Source organism: Mastomys coucha, unplaced genomic scaffold, assembly GCF_008632895.1.
Source record: "Mastomys coucha isolate ucsf_1 unplaced genomic scaffold, UCSF_Mcou_1 pScaffold6, whole genome shotgun sequence".
In the NCBI taxonomy this organism is placed as follows: domain Eukaryota; kingdom Metazoa; phylum Chordata; class Mammalia; order Rodentia; family Muridae; genus Mastomys; species Mastomys coucha.
In genome coordinates this window covers 72,715,000-72,732,738 of record NW_022196912.1, presented here as the reverse complement: position 1 = coordinate 72,732,738, position 17,739 = coordinate 72,715,000, and the positions used below count along the sequence as shown (strand labels likewise).

The 17,739-nt window shown below is 37.4% G+C and overlaps 1 long non-coding RNA gene across 5 annotated transcripts in view; it reads left to right on the top strand.

Annotated features, from left to right (window-relative positions):
- LOC116079980 overlaps nucleotides 1-17,739 on the top strand; it is a 205,338-nt gene that overhangs the window by 175,805 nt on the left and 11,794 nt on the right. For 4 of the 5 annotated variants that reach the window (XR_004114262.1, XR_004114266.1, XR_004114260.1 and 1 more), the window contains one exon: nucleotides 1,471-1,558. The exons of the other annotated variant lie outside the window; for it this stretch is intronic. This is a non-coding gene — a long non-coding RNA (uncharacterized LOC116079980). The remainder of the gene's footprint in view (nucleotides 1-1,470; nucleotides 1,559-17,739) is intronic. 5 annotated transcript variants of the gene reach the window in all.

The following is a 17,739-nucleotide window of genomic DNA, read 5'->3' as shown; positions in this document are numbered from 1 at the left end:
CTCTCTCTCTCTGCCTTTCTCTGTCTGTATTATCTTTTAAATTCCCCTCTCTATGCCTTGAATAAACTGTATTCAATACTATACCATCTTGTGGCTGGTCCCTCAGGGGGAAGGCATGACTCAGCATGGACCCACAGAGGTACCCCCTTTCCCCACACCTTGCTGCACCTGCACCAAACATATTCCTTCTCTCTTTATTTTTATAAAACACAACAGTTTCTATACTATCTTATTAGCAGGATATATGTCAGCTTCTTTGTGGTGTTTGGTGGTAATAGATGTGAGCAGCTCCATGTGTTCTAGCTGTGGTGTGGAGTTTTTTGTAAAGCTACCTGCAACTTCACACAACCTATGGCAGGGAAATGGTTTTCACTTATCATTGAAAGAGGAAACAAAGAGATTTTAAAAAGTGTCATTCTCTGAATCAGAGTGGAAAAACACATGCAGCCATTTCTCACTCCTGGGGAGAAATCTCTAGCATTCTAACATAGCACTGTTACTGTCAAATGAGAACTGTATGATTTACTGTCTTTTTAATCCCAATTTGCATTGTTTGAGATGTCAGATGAAGTAAATCTCTGTCTCTCTGCCTATCTCTCTCTTTCTTTCTCTCTCTCTCCCTCTCTCTCTCTCTGTCTGTCTCTGTCTCTGTCTCTCTCTGGTTCTCTGATTCTCTCTCCTCTTTCTTAATCCTCGTGGATTTGATCATCTCATTATTGAAAGGCATTGTCCTTTGTTCACATCTAAGGGAAATATTAACATTTTTATTGGAAGCTAAAGTAATTCGCTTACCCTGTGAATTTTACACCACTGTAAATGACAAAAGAGACCCTCTTGCAGAGTGCAGTTGCTTCAGAGGCTTTATTACATTCAAGAGGAAAAGGTCTAGGTTAAAATGAACTTAACAGATTTGCTGAAGGGCATGTTTCAACACAGCAGAAAATGTCTCCCTTTTCAACATATTGTGCTGTTGAACTCTATCATCTCCCTTCTCAGGGCTGCCTGTCATAAGGGGCTCAATATGCTCTCAGCTGAAACTCTACATGTAAACACTTGATGCCTTGGAGCCAGAGTTTATGAAAGCTAAACCATTCTACACACAATGCCGAAGGTGGTGACTAATTCTTAACTTATTTCAATTGGATGTTTTACTGAAACATTTACCTGAAAATGGACAGGTAAGTCACGTGTTAAGGTGCAAACCAAAAGGCAAAACCACAGGACGTGAGTCACTTCTTGGAGTGAGCAGATAGCTCACCTAGGACTCTCCTGAAATCAGTTTCTTTTCTTGGTCTTAATTAAAAAGTGCCAACAGCAAAGAGGCTCTCAGTCATTACGAATCTAAGAGGTGTTGGGCCTTTCTAAAATGGCCTTTGTCTGCTAGGAGACCCTGGATTTTAGATCTGCCTTGGGGGGGCCTCCATTAAACATCAACTAAAACATCCTAAAACTATTTTTCCATATCAGTAGATTCATCAATGAAGTAGTCAAGAGACCTGAGTTCTAACACTGCCACATGCTTGTCTGCCTTTCAACTTTGCCTCTTCTAACACTGAAGGTCAGTAGAGGTGTAATTGGCATTAGAGCGTCAAACCAATAACTGAGTAGATAATTAGCAATTGTCTCATTCTGAGTGTCCAGGAGAATTTATTACAAAGAATGCTGACAGAATCATCATTTTTTTGTACTTTTCTTTCATCTCTCCTCTGTTCTTGCAGATAATTATAATGCACTGTAGCAATTAAACTTCACTCTCAACTTGATGGAATCTTTTGAGTCAACTAATAGATAGAGCACACAGATATCTGCGACTATGGTTCTAGAAAGGTTTAACTAAGGAGCATAACTCAGTGTTGACTTTACCCCTTTATGTGCTGGAGTTGCAACCTGAATGGGAGACAAAGTAAGAAAATTATCCACGCACCACTGCTCCTCCCTTCTTTGCTTCCTGAAGACAAACACAATGTGACTAGTTGTCTCAGACTCTGCTGCCACAGGTACTGTACCCCTTTCCACCATGCTTTCTCTGACTGGACTATGCCTCTAAACTGTGAGCCAAATAAACTCTCCCTAAGTTGCTTTTTGTGAAGTATTAGGTCACAACAATGAGGTGGTAACTAATAGTAAGTACATCAGTCTTAATAATTTCACTTAAATTTAGGTTCTAGAACCCAGGTGAGTTGAGTGCACATTTGATGTTTTCATAAGAACCTCTAAAACAAAACATTAGAGTTTTCTTAGGAGAAGTCTAGAGGCGCGAGGAAGATGAAACTATCAATTCTGGAGTCATACTCTAACAGGACAGGGACAGGACAGTAAGATACAATGGCCTACACACAGAAGCTGTAGCCTGGCAGGACAGGAGTTACTACTTTATGAGTTTTTACTAGGACATGAACATCCCAGAAGAACCTATATTTCTTCATTCAGAAGCTTATTTGTAAACAGAGCTATGACATAATCACTAATGGGAAGTTGACTGTGGCGGTGGTGTGTGCCTATAGACCTATAACCCCAGAGCTCAGCAGCCTACACCAGGAAGATCTCAATGTCCAGGCTTAATTTCAATCTGAGCTATATAGTAAGTTTGAAACCAGCTTGGCCAATATAAGACTCAACCTCAACACCAAACGAAAACAATAGCCAGAAAAACAAAAACAAAAACAAAAAACAAATATCAGTGTTTTACAACTTGGATGGTCATCAGAAACTTCATACGTAACCAACTGAATTCTATGGGCTCCCTTGACCCCACAAAATTAGAACAAATTTCCAGAGTTTGTTTGAGGCCAAGCAGAACAATTCAATGAGAAGCTGAGAGAAAAGAGAAGGCAGATTGAATCAGTCAGGTTGAAGAGGATCTGGGGCCAGAATAGCTGAGTTCAGAAAGCCAGCCAGCCAGCGTTCAGAAAGAACTAGGAAGGGTGAGTTTATTCAGCAGTAAGTCTCAGAGGTGACAATTACATCTGGTGGATAAAAGTTATATCTACACTGTAGCTTTTACCTCCCCCACCCCAACTATGATCTCTGTACTTTCTCTCATTTGTTAACATTGCACCTAGAATGTTCTTTGGATAATACAAGAACAATATTGTACCTTAAGATACTTCAACTTATTCTGTATATGTTCATAGTAAAATAAAAAATTAGCACCACAAAAAGGACCTACTGCCACCTCCAAATCATTTCATCCTTATCTCAGCCCAGGCTCCAATCCTGAATAAGCTATTTTAAATTGTTAAAAGAAAGAAAAATGATCTTTCTAAGTTAATTTCTGTGTATTCTCTTTCCTTGTTAAAATGATTCTTCTAACCTCTACTCATCCTTCAGGTCTCAGGTAGCTCCAATTGTTATTTTCTATAGAATTATCTCCTGCCCTCTAACCAGGCCTATATACTTCTTCTGGGTTGCCATAGCACCCTGTTTTTAACACACACCACACTATAAAAAAATTCCCTCTTTATCTGCTGTCTCTCCTGCAGGCAAAAAGTCCTTGACATCCAGAATTATTTCTTATATCATGAATATCCAAATGCTGACTATGGTGGCTAACAACTAAACATCAAAGACCAATGGAGGCTTATAAGTCAAGCAATTACACTAGACATGGCATCATGACATTTTCCTTTAAAGAACTTATAATTTCTTGACCATCTGCTATCTCTGATGACAGATCACCATCATTGATTTCATGTCAGTGAATTACGCACATTTTAAATTATAACAAGTTTCCCCGTTAGAGTTAGGTATGGCTTTGTCTTAAGAAGAGCAGCTTCAAGTTAGAATACAAAACTAATATTCTAGGTAGCAAGTATGAAATCAGATAATTAGATGAAAATCAATGCAGAATGGATCTAAAAATATCTAACTGTGTGGTAAAACGTGAACATTATTGGTGTTCTCGAGGGAGAACATTGAAAACTTCAGGAATAATAGAATTGTTGATGTCATTAAGTGTAAACAATGTCCTCTGGGGAGGGTAAATTTTATACTATTCACACTTAGAAGGATGTACCTATAGGTCACTTAAACGGGGCACCTCTGACATTTTGTCCAGCTTGCACCATATTTGTGGATTTAAAATAAAAATCTTTAAGATTTGTATCTTAAGCTTTGAAATGTGGATTGGCCTGGATAAGTTGAAGTCCATTCTTAAGCTCCAATGATGCTCAGTCTGCTGTTTAATTTCACACTATCATTAGATCAAGCTGCCATGTGTGGTCAGTCTGCTAGTAAAAGTGTACATACAGAAATCCTGATGAGGTGTAAGAGTAATTGCTGTGAAAGGAGAAATGTCAGCAACACAATAGAAATGTACATGATGCCAGCATTCCCCTGTTTTGGGCCAATGTTAGCAACCCATCAATTTCTCTGATGAGTCACAGTGACCTATGCTTGAAGAGAAGTCACTCTGCACCACTTAAAGAAAATGACAGACATGTCCCTGGTAATGTAACATTGAATGGTCAATCACAAGTTTGTAGGGTGATGGCCTTTAGGACTAATTGAAACTGTGATTGCTCCCAACAGTCTGTTAGAGGCTGTTGCTATTGCCTTCTCTGTTTCTGAGTAGTGAATTAAATTAATGGTATGGACATCTGTTTTTAAAATTAATTTGTCAAGCTCACTACTCCTTGGATAATCATCACAGGAAGTCAAAACTGGAAGGTGGCCCACCATTGATCTTGAACATGAAACAGAACAAAAATCACACAGGGAAATGTGGCCAGAACAAAGAACCTACATGGAATATAACAGCTGTAAAATTTCAAAAGGAGGGTGGGAGGGTGCTGCCTCTTTTCTTTCAAAACTGGAATCACATCTCTGTGAATCTCTCTGTCTCTGTTGTGTGTCATTTCTTTGAGCACTGTTCTAACAGAAATTCCACCTTTATGGTGCTAGACCATGAACTTGCTCATTATCAGCAACTATGGATCCTTCAATGGTGTTAATTTCATACATCACCTTTCCACCCAACTCTATCTAGCCTACAATCTTACAAAAGCATCTAGGTAATCTAATGATTACTAGATTCCACCTTTATCCTGACCTGTGACAGCATGCTATATTCAGGCTCCATCACTATGATCTCCTTTTGGAATACACTGTCTGAGAAATTGTTTTGCTTTTGCTTTTTATGTCAAGCAAATGTGTTGGTGACAAAATCGCTCTCAGCTTCTATTTATTGGAACATGATGCTGCTTCTCTTTTACACATAAAAGAAAGACATAGATATAACTTATTAGATTACTCAAAATTCACTTTGAAAATGTAAGGATGCCACTTCAGTATTCTGTGGTTTACATTACTTCTCTGATGGGAAATCTACAGCAATGCACTGTTCTTCTATACTTATTTTGTAATTTTTTTTCATTTCTTTTCATTCCAAGTTCTCAGCAATTGGACAATGACATCCCTTGGCTATCTTTGTGTGTATCCTCAGAGTTCAGTGAGTTTATTGTGTTTCATTCGCTAAAAATTTCTATTATATTCTAAAATGTTATATGTTTGTTGATTCAAATATTTAATATTTTAGACAATATATTGTTTTATCATCACCAATTAGTTTTTCAATCATTTTTGCCCACTTGAGCCTTTCTTTGAAGTTCTTAGTCTTCTAATTTTATTTTTCTAATGATTCTGCCTGTATGTAACAACTGACTTTTCCCCATGTTTTCTTGATTCTTTACATCTATATGTTTTTAAATCATTTGCAAGACACTTTGAATTTTATGTTGCTGATTACCTACTTGTTTCCTTTCCTCCTTTATAAAATCCTCATCATTTTTCTATCAGGTAGTTAGGTTACTTTGTAAATCACCTTGGTCATTCTAAAGTTCATGAGACCTAGTACTACAATATTATTCTTCTTTAGTCTCTTTTGAATACCTGAGAGTTCAGGGAGGACTCTGCTGTGGTTGGTTGCAATATGGATATCCCTCAGGCTGGGATGAGCTTATGGGAATGGCTTCAGCAGAAATCTTCCTCTTCTTCTACTTCCTAGTTCTTCTCTTTCCTCTCTTCCTCTTTATCCTTCTCCTCCCCCCTCCTCCTCCTCTTCCTCTTCTTCGTCTTATTCTTCTTTGTCTTCTTCTTAATATGGTTTACTATTTAGGAACAAAACCAGAGGGATAATAAAACAAATTTATAATCTTTTAAAAAAATTTAACCTTTCAAATTTTAGCACCATAACTTTCCTCAACATTTTTTCCTTATCTTACCAAAGTGTTTCTGCATATGATATAGAAATGCCTCCAGAAAGACATCGCAGGGTTCATTTCATTTATCCCTCCTCTTATGAATCATAGTTCTATCTGTCTGTTGTTCAATGTTTGAAAACATTCTCATGCATTTATTTCAGTTTTCTAGTTATTAAGGAAATAAGTAATCAGAGATAAGTATTGCCTTTCTGCTTCTGGTAATTAAAATTTTTGTAAGTAGCAAGTTAGGTAATCTAAGGCAAGACTCCACACTGATATTATAAAAGCCATGTTACTGAGTTCAATTTACCCTTTCAGAGTCACCCACTACATTGTGTACTTATGCAGTTTGAATAGGATTTTAAAATTGAATATATTTTATAATGCTCTAAGGGAAACTGTTGTTGTAAGTGGCCTGACAGAAATGAAGATATTTTCAAAAAAGATACTTGCATCTTTCAATTTATTAAACTGTTAAAGCAATAGATTCTAAAGACATGATATTCTCCCTCATAAATCCCATACTGTAAGGAAAAACAAAAACAAATGACAACAACAAAGGCAAAAACCAGGGGTAGAACTGCTCTCAGAGATTGCACAGTCCTAACAACTTGTCAGACCACCTTACTGAACCCATAAAATAACTGATCAGTGATAGACAGGACCACATCTTGGCCAGTACTACATAAATGTGCATATCCTTGGCCCTATAATTAAACTTTAATCTCATTTCAAGACTCTTTTCAGAAAGACTTGGGGGATTCCATGGATCTCTTTGTACTCCTCCCAATGCATCCATATTGTATCAATCTCCTTTTTCTGTTTTCCACCATTAATGTGGCTCACTTAATTGGTTTATTGAGGATGAATGGGTTAAACTGACTTGTATCACAGGCTATTAGCCCCAAATTCAATCGCAGTATCTTCAAACATTTACCATCACCCCTTTACTATACCCAGTTCCTTCCGCCATTGAGAACAGTTTTAAAATACAATCTCAATGATTCCTTATTTTTGTAATAGATAGAACATTCTAATAATATAGTGTACTGGTTGGTTTTGTGTCAACTTGACACAGGCTGGAGTTATCACAGAGAAGGGAGTTTCAGTTGGGGAAGTGCCTCCATGAGATCCAGCTGTGGGGCATTTTCTCAATTAGTGATCAAGGGGGTAGGGCCCTTGTGGGCGGTGCCATCCCTGGGCTGGAAGTCTTGGGTTCTATAAGAGAGCAGGCTGAGCAAGTCAAGGCAAGGAAGTCAGCCAGGAACATCCCTCCATGGCCTCTGCATCATTTCCTGCTTCCTGACCTCCTTGAGTTCCAGTCCTGACTTCCTTTGGTGATAAACAGCAATGTGGAAGTAAGATGAATAAACCCTTTCCTCCCCAACTTGCTTCTTGGTCATGTTGTTTGTGCAGGAATAGAAATCCTGATTAAGACATACAATCTCCACTAGTTATTTCCACATGGCTCACAAATCTTAAGCAGAAAAAGAGCACTGAGCTGACCAGCTAGATCACTGCTATGACTTAGTACTGCCCATTCAGTTGAATTGTTAAATCATGTGTACAAAAGATAAAGGATTCAACATTAAGATCGATCTCAAATCTGTTTGAAGTCCAGGTAGTCTATAAGCATAATTTTGTACTATATACACCTCTACTAATAATTCCCACCTCTGATCCCCAGATTCAGACACATGAGTGTCTTCCAGCATCCTGAACCAGTATTATTTTTGACTATGGTTACCCTATGGTGATTTCTGCAGCCTGGGTAATAGCAGACAAATTGAGATTGTTACTCTGTCAGCTAGTTGAATGACTCATTAACCATTGTGTCAAAATTCTGCACTGTTGCAAATAGGGTATTGATCCTGTGAGCTGAGATACACTCAAAACTTACATAGATTTCATGCCTTTTCTTTTTAAATCCCAGATAATACACTTCTTTTCATTTCTTTTTATTCTCAGAAAAGCAAATATAAAAGTGAGTGGTCACTAAAAAGCTTAATACTTTCAAAATGCCCCCATAGAAAAAATTACTTTGCCATGCTAACCTGATGACATGAGTTTTATTTCTGGAACTTATAGTGGAAAGATAAAACCAACTCCTGAATGCTGACATCCAGTATCCACATGTGTGCTGAAGCAAGCACACAAGCACAGACACCTCCACCCATCTCTCCCAAATAAATAAGCGAAAATAGTTTCGGTACTTTGTAGGCAACACTTCCAACTCCTTTTGTAAGGAGTGATTGCCCTTACTCAAACCTCACATTCATTTTTTAAAAAAATAATAAAATATTTTCATACAGCATATTTTGATCATGTTACTCCCTCCAATTCCTCTCAGATCTTCTCCACTACTCTAAACTCCCAACATTATGTTCTTTCTTCTCTTTTTAAAACACTGGGCTGGGGGACTTTGATAAAAACATCCCATGTAAGACTGAATGCTCCAGAGTCTCTCCAGTTGTCAGTATCTATATTATTCTCATCTATGGCAAGAAGAAGTTTCTCCAGTAAGGAGAGAGAGAGAGAGAGAGAGAGAGAGAGAGAGAGGAGAGAGAGGAGAGGTATAATAGTATGTCATTAAAAATCACTTTATTGGTATGTTTAAGGAACATGTTTTAGCATGGCAAAATGGTAGTATTCGATTTTCCCCTAGGTATAACCTAAATAGTCTCAGGTACTTGATCACCATAGCAGTGTCAGCTATGGGCTCCATCTCTCCATCTCATGGAGAAGTAAGCCAAAATTTCAATCAGAAAGTGCTTGGTATAGCACTATTGGGCCAGCATATCTCATAGCCAGAGCAGTATTATAAGTCACACAGTGATTACCATCCCCTCTAATGGCATGCAGAATAACTTCCAGTACCAAGAAAACTAGTCAGGAGGGTGAAGCTTCCAATTTTGTACCAGTTCAACTTCTCCATTTTCAACATTCAATATAAATATTGTCTTCAACAATAAGGCTCTGTTAGTCAGGGTTCTTTAAAGGAACAGAACATATAGAATGAGTTTGTAATTTATACACATTTTATATTCTGTTCCCACATATCTTATGTATAACAGTATCTGGCAAATAAATAAATGTGCAGGTTCAAAACAAATCTGTTAAATGAATATATACAATCCATTGGCTTTGAAAAACTCCTGCTGAGATGGTTTTAAGCATCCAGCATACCAGCCTTACTACTGCCCTCCAAATTTGATGTTGCTCATTGTCATTTCATCTTTCCAGGATTTGGGACTCATTTTCCAGCTTCTAGAACTTCCTAGTTATTTCCAGGCATTTTTCTTTATCATGTATGCTGAAAACATATACTCAGCTATCTACGTCTGGGAATTCTTTGTTTGGTTGGTGACTTCAACCAAACAAAGAGTGAAAACATAATATTCTCAAAAGTTCTATATTGTACTTTTTATTATTGACTAAACAACAAAGTATAATAAATAATTTCATACTAATCACATTGAACTTGTTACTAAATATAATCTCATAATGATCTAAAATATGCAGGAAGTTATATGTAGGTCACAAGCCAATTATATACCACTGTATATAAAATACTGTCATCTGCACATTTAGGTGCCCATAGGGTCCCCATGAAGTGATCTCTCCCCACAGGTATTTGTCTTAGGAAAAGTACAAATTAAGTGATTAGTTTATAATATTGGGATAGTTTTATTATTGTTGTATTTTGCCTCATCATTTAGCAATACTTGGGCTACCGTAGTGCCCTAGCTGCAGTTCTTACCAGAGCTTCTTAATTTTAGTGTCTTAAGAATATAATATAGTTAAAACATAATATAATGATATAATATAACAGATTTTAAGTACCTTATTTTGTGTGTATGTGTATGTGTGTTTTGTCATCTGCTATCTTCAAAATGCACCATTACTTTAAATGTAAACTGTTTTTTCTGAAAGTAGGAAAAGAGTTTTCTTATATGCATATCACTAATTCCTCTCATAATACCCAGAACTGGATATGTGTGTGTGTGTGTGTGTGTGTGTGTGTGTGTGTGTGTGTGTGTATTCAACATCTATTTGTTGAATGAAAAACAAGATACCAAAGCTCATTTGCTAAAGGCTCCCTAAGAACATAATCTTTTAAAATAGGCAGCATGCATATACATGATAATAAAATATTGTGAAGTAGCAAAACAAGAGATGTGGAAATTATTCCCAGAGAGGGGAAGCCATTCCAGAGAGCTATGCTATCCAAGGACCTAAACAAAACATGTGCCACAAACCTTGATACATGCTCACTAGTTCTCATGCACACACACACACACACACACACACACACACACACACACACACCACAAGATCCAGATTGCACGCAGTCTGAATGCCTTCCTCTATAGCTTCTCACCAACACTTTTGAATGAAGTCACCACTGAACCTGAAACTCACCAACTTGTCTGGACCAGGTGATCTTGGTGCCAACTCCAGGGCTCTTCCGTGTTGACCTCCCCAACACTGGAATAATAAGCATGGGCAAGGTGCCCAGCTTTGTGATGTGAGGTCCTGGGAATCTAATTTCCAGTCCTTGTGCTTGCAGGGCTGACACATTACTCACTGGGCAACTTTGCTGGCCCCAGTGATGGTTTTTAATCAAGGAAATGTGTATTTTATCAACTACTTTTTTCACTTATTGAAATTACTATATATTTTTCTTTCATCTGTCATATGGAAAATCACAGTTATTGATTTATATATTATTGAATCAAGCTTGCATCCAGTAGTAAATACTACTTGATCTTGTTGAATGGTCCTTTTTATGTGCCACTCAATAGACTTTTTCAGTATTTTGTTGAGGATTTTTATATCTATCATAAGTAGTGATATTGGCCTATATTTTTCTTATATTGCCTTAGACTGGCTTTAGTGTAGGTAAATAGTGGCTTTACCGAATGGGTTTGAAAGTATTTGTTAATCTTCTGTTTATTTGAAGATATCTAAGAATTGTGACAATAGTTCTTTTGTAAATGTTTTTTTGAATGCAACTATAAAGCTGTCTGGTCTAGGCTTTTCTTTAATGATACACTTTTACTTACAAATTTTATATAATAAATACACTCCCACAGCTATGTTAAACTCAGTGGTTAAAAAGGTACAGGCTTCCAGAGTGGTTGTACCAGTTTGCAGTCCCACCAACAATGAAGGGCTGTTCCTCTTTCTCCACAACCTCTCCAGCATTTGCTGTTACCCGAGGTTTTTGTCCTAGCCATTCTGACTGGTGTGAGGTGGAATCTCAGGGTTGTTTTGATTTGCATTTCCCTGATGACTAAGGATGTTGAACATTTCTTTAGGTGCTTCTCAACCATTTGGTATTTGTCAGTTGAGAATTCTTTGTTTAGCTCTGTACCCCATTTTTAATAGGGTTATTTGTTTCTCTGGAGTCTAACTTCTTGAGTTCTTTGTATATATTTGATATCAGCCCTCTATCAGATATAGGATTGGTAAAGATCTTTTCCCAATTTGTTGGTTACCATTTTGTCCTATTGACAGTGTCTTATGCCTTACAGAAGCTTAGTAATTTTATGAGGTTCCATATGTCAATTCTTGATCTTAGAGCATAGCTATTGGTGTACTGTTCAGGAAATTTTCCCCTGTGCCTATGTGCTCAAGGCTCTTCCCCACTTTATTTTCTATTAGTTTGAGTGTACCAGTTTGGCAGTTACTCTGGAAATTGGACATAGTACTACAGAGAACCCAGCCATACCACTCCTGGGCAAATACCCAGAAGATGCTCCAACATGTAATAAGGATACATGCTCCACTATGTTCATAGCAGCCTTATTTATAATAGCCAGAAACTGGTAACAACCCAGATGTCCCTCAGCAGAGGAATGGATACAGAAAATGTGGTACACCTACACAGTGGAGTACTACTCAGCTATTAAAAACAATGAATTTATGAAATTCTTGGGGAAATGAATGGACCTGGAGAATATCATCCTGAGTGAGGTAACCCAATCACAAAAGAACACACATGGTATGCACTCTCTGATAAGTGGATATTAGCCTAGAAGATCAGAATACACAAAGTACAAACCACAAACCATAATAAACTCAAGAAGAAGGAAGACCAAAGTGTGGATATTTCGTTCCTTCTTAAAAGGTGGAAGAAAATACTCATGGAAGGAGTTGTAGAGACTAACTACGGAGCAGTGACTAAAAGAAGGACAATTCAGAGGCTGCTCTACTTGGGAATCCTTCCCATATTCAATCATCAAATCTAGACACTATTGTGGATGCCAGCAAGTGCTGGATGACAGGAGCCTGATATAGCTGTCTCCTGAGAGGCTCTGACAGTACCTGACTAATACAGAAGTAGAGGCTCACAGCCATCCATTGGACTGAGTACCGGGTCCCCAATGAAGGAGCTAGAGAAAGGACCCAAAGAGCTGAAGGGTTTGCAGCCCCTTAGGAAAACAACAACGTGAACTAACTAGTATCCTCAGAGCTCCCAGGGACTAAAACTCCAACCAAAGAGTACACATGGGGGGACTAATGGCTCCAGCAGCATGTGTATAGCAGAGGATGGCCAAGTCAGTCATCAATGGGAGGAGAGGCCTTTGGCCCTGTGAAGCTTCTATGCCCCAGTATAGGGGAATGACAGGGCCAGTAAGCAGGAGGGGGTGGGATTGTGAGCAGGGGGAGGGGGGAACAGGGGTTTGTTTTAGTTGTTTTTTGGGGGGGGAAGAGATATTGTAAATAAAGAAAACATCTAATAAAAAAATGAAAAAAAAGCTGTGATCTGGGGTTAAAATTTCAACTACACATAGCTTCCACTTTACACTATGAAATGAAAGCATGTTGTCCACGACTACTGAGTTCTCTCCAGGGATGAAATGCAGAGGCAGTCATCCTATAGAGACACACAGTTCACCACTGTAAATCAAGCTACAAACAGAATTGTTTAAGAGATTCAAACTCTAGTTGGAAAATAACTGAATTTATTATGTCTGTAGGAGTTCTTTTCCATCTCCATGCAACAAGGAGTCAAAGCAGCCTGGGCATGCAGAAGAGCAATTTAGCATCACTACTGTGGTTAAACAGGAGAGCCGCACCTGACCCAATACTACAAAAGCCACACATTAAATGTGGTTGTGGTGTTCCCATAGGATGTCCCTAGTGACCGTTTTTCATCTAAGAATTGTATTACACATTTCTTGGGTATGAGAAACATTAGTATCTGAATAATAATAGTGTCTGAAGCAAAACAGGAACATTTATAAGGACATGAGGTCTTTCAGAATTGGCTGCAGAGAGTGGATACAATACAAAGAAGTTGGAGGCTTCAAATTAGATGCAGGATTTCTGTTCTACCATATGGCAAGTCTGGCCCTTGAACTACTCTGTGTCCAGTGTGATGTCAAAATGTTCTTTCCAAACAGATACTTATTATGTAAGAGCTCCTTGAGTTAAGAACTTAGTCTACAGAAGTAGAATCTAAAGTCAAAGGGCACGAATGATTTCTAGATTATTCTAGCTGGAAAAGTTCCACACAGCAGAAATGGAGGCCTTGGGGGGAAAGGATGTGTTATGAGGAGGAAGAAAGGTGACCAGTGATGGAAAAAGAAGGAGGAGAGAATATTCTGTCCAAAACCTTAATATAAGAAAGTAAATTGTATGTCAATATTTTTTGTTTAATGCATTAGGTAGGAAGTGATTATCACACGGCTCAAAGCAATGATAAATATTTTAAATATTTTAACATGACCTTGAATTCTGTTTTTTTAATTATGTAGGTAGTACATGAGTAAATTCATTCAGTAACTTCATATATTATTTAAATACCATAATAAAATCTTAAAATACTCTTCTGCACTTCCAATCTGAATCCTATTCCCAAAAGTAATATCAGGTTTTGAATTTGTTTCATTCTTAAAGGCATATATGTGTGCCTTTTACAAGTCTGGTGTGTGTGTGTGTGTGTATTCATGCATTTATACACAGAATTGTGAGATTATGTATTGTTTGTTTTTTCCTGTGGAAAAGCATGTTAAAGTTATTTTAAGATAACATCATATAGTTCTACCCCAATGATTTTAGTTGTTATATAGAAATCCATAACCTATCTGCACAGAGAGAGAGAAAGAGAAAGAGAAAAAGAGAAAGAAAGAGAGAGAAAGAGAGAGATTAAAAGGACAGTATGGGATGGTTTAGTGGGTAAAGTCATGTGCTACCAAGACTGAAAACCTGAGTTCAATTCACATGGTAAATGGGTAGACCAGAATCTCTAAAATTGCCCTCTGGTCTCCATGCCCACACTATGGCATGGATGCATGAGTTTAAGTGGAACTATGAGGGATAAAGGTATGCTACTCAGTTGCAATCTACAATCCTAAGAAGCCTGTCATTAAAGTCACAACAGCAACACATCATCCTCATTGTTGCAGAGGCCAGGACATTACTGGGTCTTGACAGATGACAAATTGTATAACTAACGTGTGCCCAAAATACTGGGTTTGCCTTTTCTTTTCATACATACACACCAACAAAACTGCCGCCGCCACTACATGCGTGCAAGGTTTAACAAATTAAAATAAATAAATAATTTCTTATACTTTATCATTTTATGCTCCAAAAAACTAAATATTGGTTTAAAAAAAAAAACAAAATCAGAGTGTAATGAAGTATTTAAAAATTCTTGACTCAAAAGAAAAGGAAGACACGATTCGCCAGGGCTTTTAGGTTACTTTTAGAATACCCCAGGAAGGCTATTCTAAGAGGAAGGTATGTGGTTTTGAGTACAGCCAGCATATAAATGACCTAATGATATATTTGAAACCCTCAGAAAAATGTAAGAACAATCCAAACCTCAAATTAAAATATGGAGTCAAGAGTAAAAAAATAGGCAGAGATCAATGAAATGGAGATCAAAAGAACAAGAAAATGGATTGCTGAAGTAAAGAAAGAGTTTTTTGACAACTCTTCCTGTTGGTATGAACCCAGCTTTACCATCTTCCCACTGACCCTCACAGCCTTCACCTCTGACCCATCATCCCCAACCTTTGTGTCTGCTTCAGATCTGCAGAAACACTGTCTACACTGAACTATAACTAAAGTAAACCCTTTTCACTATCCTTCCAGTCCTCCCTCCTCATCTCTCTAGACTTATTCTTAGTCCTAAAGCAGCTTGCCTCAGAGCCTCTAATCACACCATGCCTCCACTCAATGGAGACTATATCGTTGTACAGACTTCCTGGTAACTTTAGCATACACAGCTCAGCTCATCCCTCGACTCTCACTCAGACTTTCCTCCTAGCTCATCCACATGTTTCGTGTAACTCACTGATGCATAGAAGCATCACTACTAGGAACCCAACAGCTACCACACTTGCCTCAGATCTAGAGTGAGTAACATCCATTAAACAATGGAAAACACACCAATTTAGCTAACATACAAAACAAGGCCTTAAAAAAAGCAATTATGATTATGTTCAAGGACCTTAAATAGGATTTAAATAGATACTTTAATAAAAATTAAAACAAACAATTGAATGAAATAATGAAAACAGTTCAAAGTATACAAATAGAACTCATTAAAGAAAACCTAACCTGAAGTAAAACTGAAAATGAAAAATTTATGATTACAAATAAAGTGCTTAGTGGTAAGCCTCACCAATGTATTACAACATGTAGACATGAGATTTTTCAGGTCTTGAAGATAAGGTAAAAGAAATTGATAACTCAGTCAAATGTTAAATCTAAAAAAAAATATATGTAAAATCTAAAACTAGGTATGAAATATCCAAGAAATCTGGAGAAACTGTGACAAGAACAAAGCTTCAAATAACAGGGGTAGAACAAGGAGAAAAAATACAGGTCAGAAGCAAAGAAAATATTTTAACATAGTCACAGAAAAAAATTCCCATCTGGGCAGTGGTGGCGCATGCCTTTAATCCCAGCACTTGGGAGGCAGAGGTAGGCAGATTTCTGAGTTCAGGGCCAGCCTGGTCTACAGAGTGAGTTCCGGGACAGCCAGGGCTACACAGAGAAATTCTGTCTCAAAAAACAAAAAACAAAAAACAAAACAAAACAACAAACAAACAAACAAAAATTCCCTAGCCTAAAGAAAGAGGTGCTTACCAAGGTATAAGGAGCATACAGAACACCAAATAGGTAAGACCAGAAGAGAAATTCCCACGACACATAACGTTCAAAATACTAAATGCACAGAACAAAGTTATGATACTAAGGGCTGTAAAAGGAAAAGGACCAAGTCACGTATAAATGCAGATGCATTTGAATTGTATCTGATTTTCAGTGAGGATTCTAAAAGCCAGAAGAACATGGAAAGATAGATGTTCTACTGACTCAAGGATACCAAAGATGCAAGCCAGGACTATTATATCCAGGGAAACTCTCAACCAGAATCAATAGAGAAGTGATAAAATCAAATTTAAGTAATATGTATCTACCAATCCACTTTGACAGAAGGTGCTAGAAGGAACATTTCAGTCTGAATATTAACCACTCTCAGGAAAACTCAGGGACTAAGTCATTCCACAACAGAAATCAGAAGAACAGAGAAAAAACATGGGCCATTAAAACAAAATAACAGAAATCGGTAAACAATACTCATTAATAACTCTAAATATTAATGGTCTCAATTTGCCACAAAAAGAAAAAGATGAAATTAACAGATTTTATTAGAAAACAGGATCCATCTTTCTTCTGTGTCAATTAAGAATAGACTTCATCTCTGGTAAACAATGTAAAAATATTTTCCAAGTAAACAGACCTAAGAAGCAAGCCAGTGCACCCATTTTAATATCTAACAAAATAGACTTCAAACCAAAACTAATCAGAAGAAATAGGGAAGGACTCTGTATACTAATCAAAGGAAAAATTTGCCAAGAGTATATTACAATTCTTAAACATTTATGCAAGAAAAACACAAGGGCACACAGGTTCATAAAAGAAACACTACTACAGTTTAAAATTTCGTATTATCCTTTATACTCTGTTAATGGATGACTTCAATATCCCACTCCCACTAGAAGACTAGTAAACCAGGCAAAAAGTAAACAGACAAATGCCAAATAGAATAGCATCATAAATCAAAGGGAAGTAGCAAACATCTACAAAATACTATGCACACTCACTAAAGAACACACTTTCTTCTCAGCTGCTGATGAGACTCTCTCCAAAATTCATCACATACTGGCATGCAAAGCAAGGCTTAACAGAGATAAGAAACTTAAGCAACACTCTGCATTTTATCTGATCACCAAGGATTAAAGCTGGATATCAATAAGAGCAGAAAGAATATAAACTTATGGTAACTGAACCACTTATTGCTAAGTGAAAGATGAATCAATACAGAAATCAGAATGGAATTTATAATGAAATATATACCCAATCCTATGGGACACATTGAAGGCAGTTATAAGAGGTAAGTGCATGGCACTAAATTCCTATACCAAAAATTGGAAAGATAGAGTATCAGTAACTTAATGACACACATAAAACATCTGAGAGAGAGAGAGAGAGAGTGAGAGAGAGAGAGAGAGAG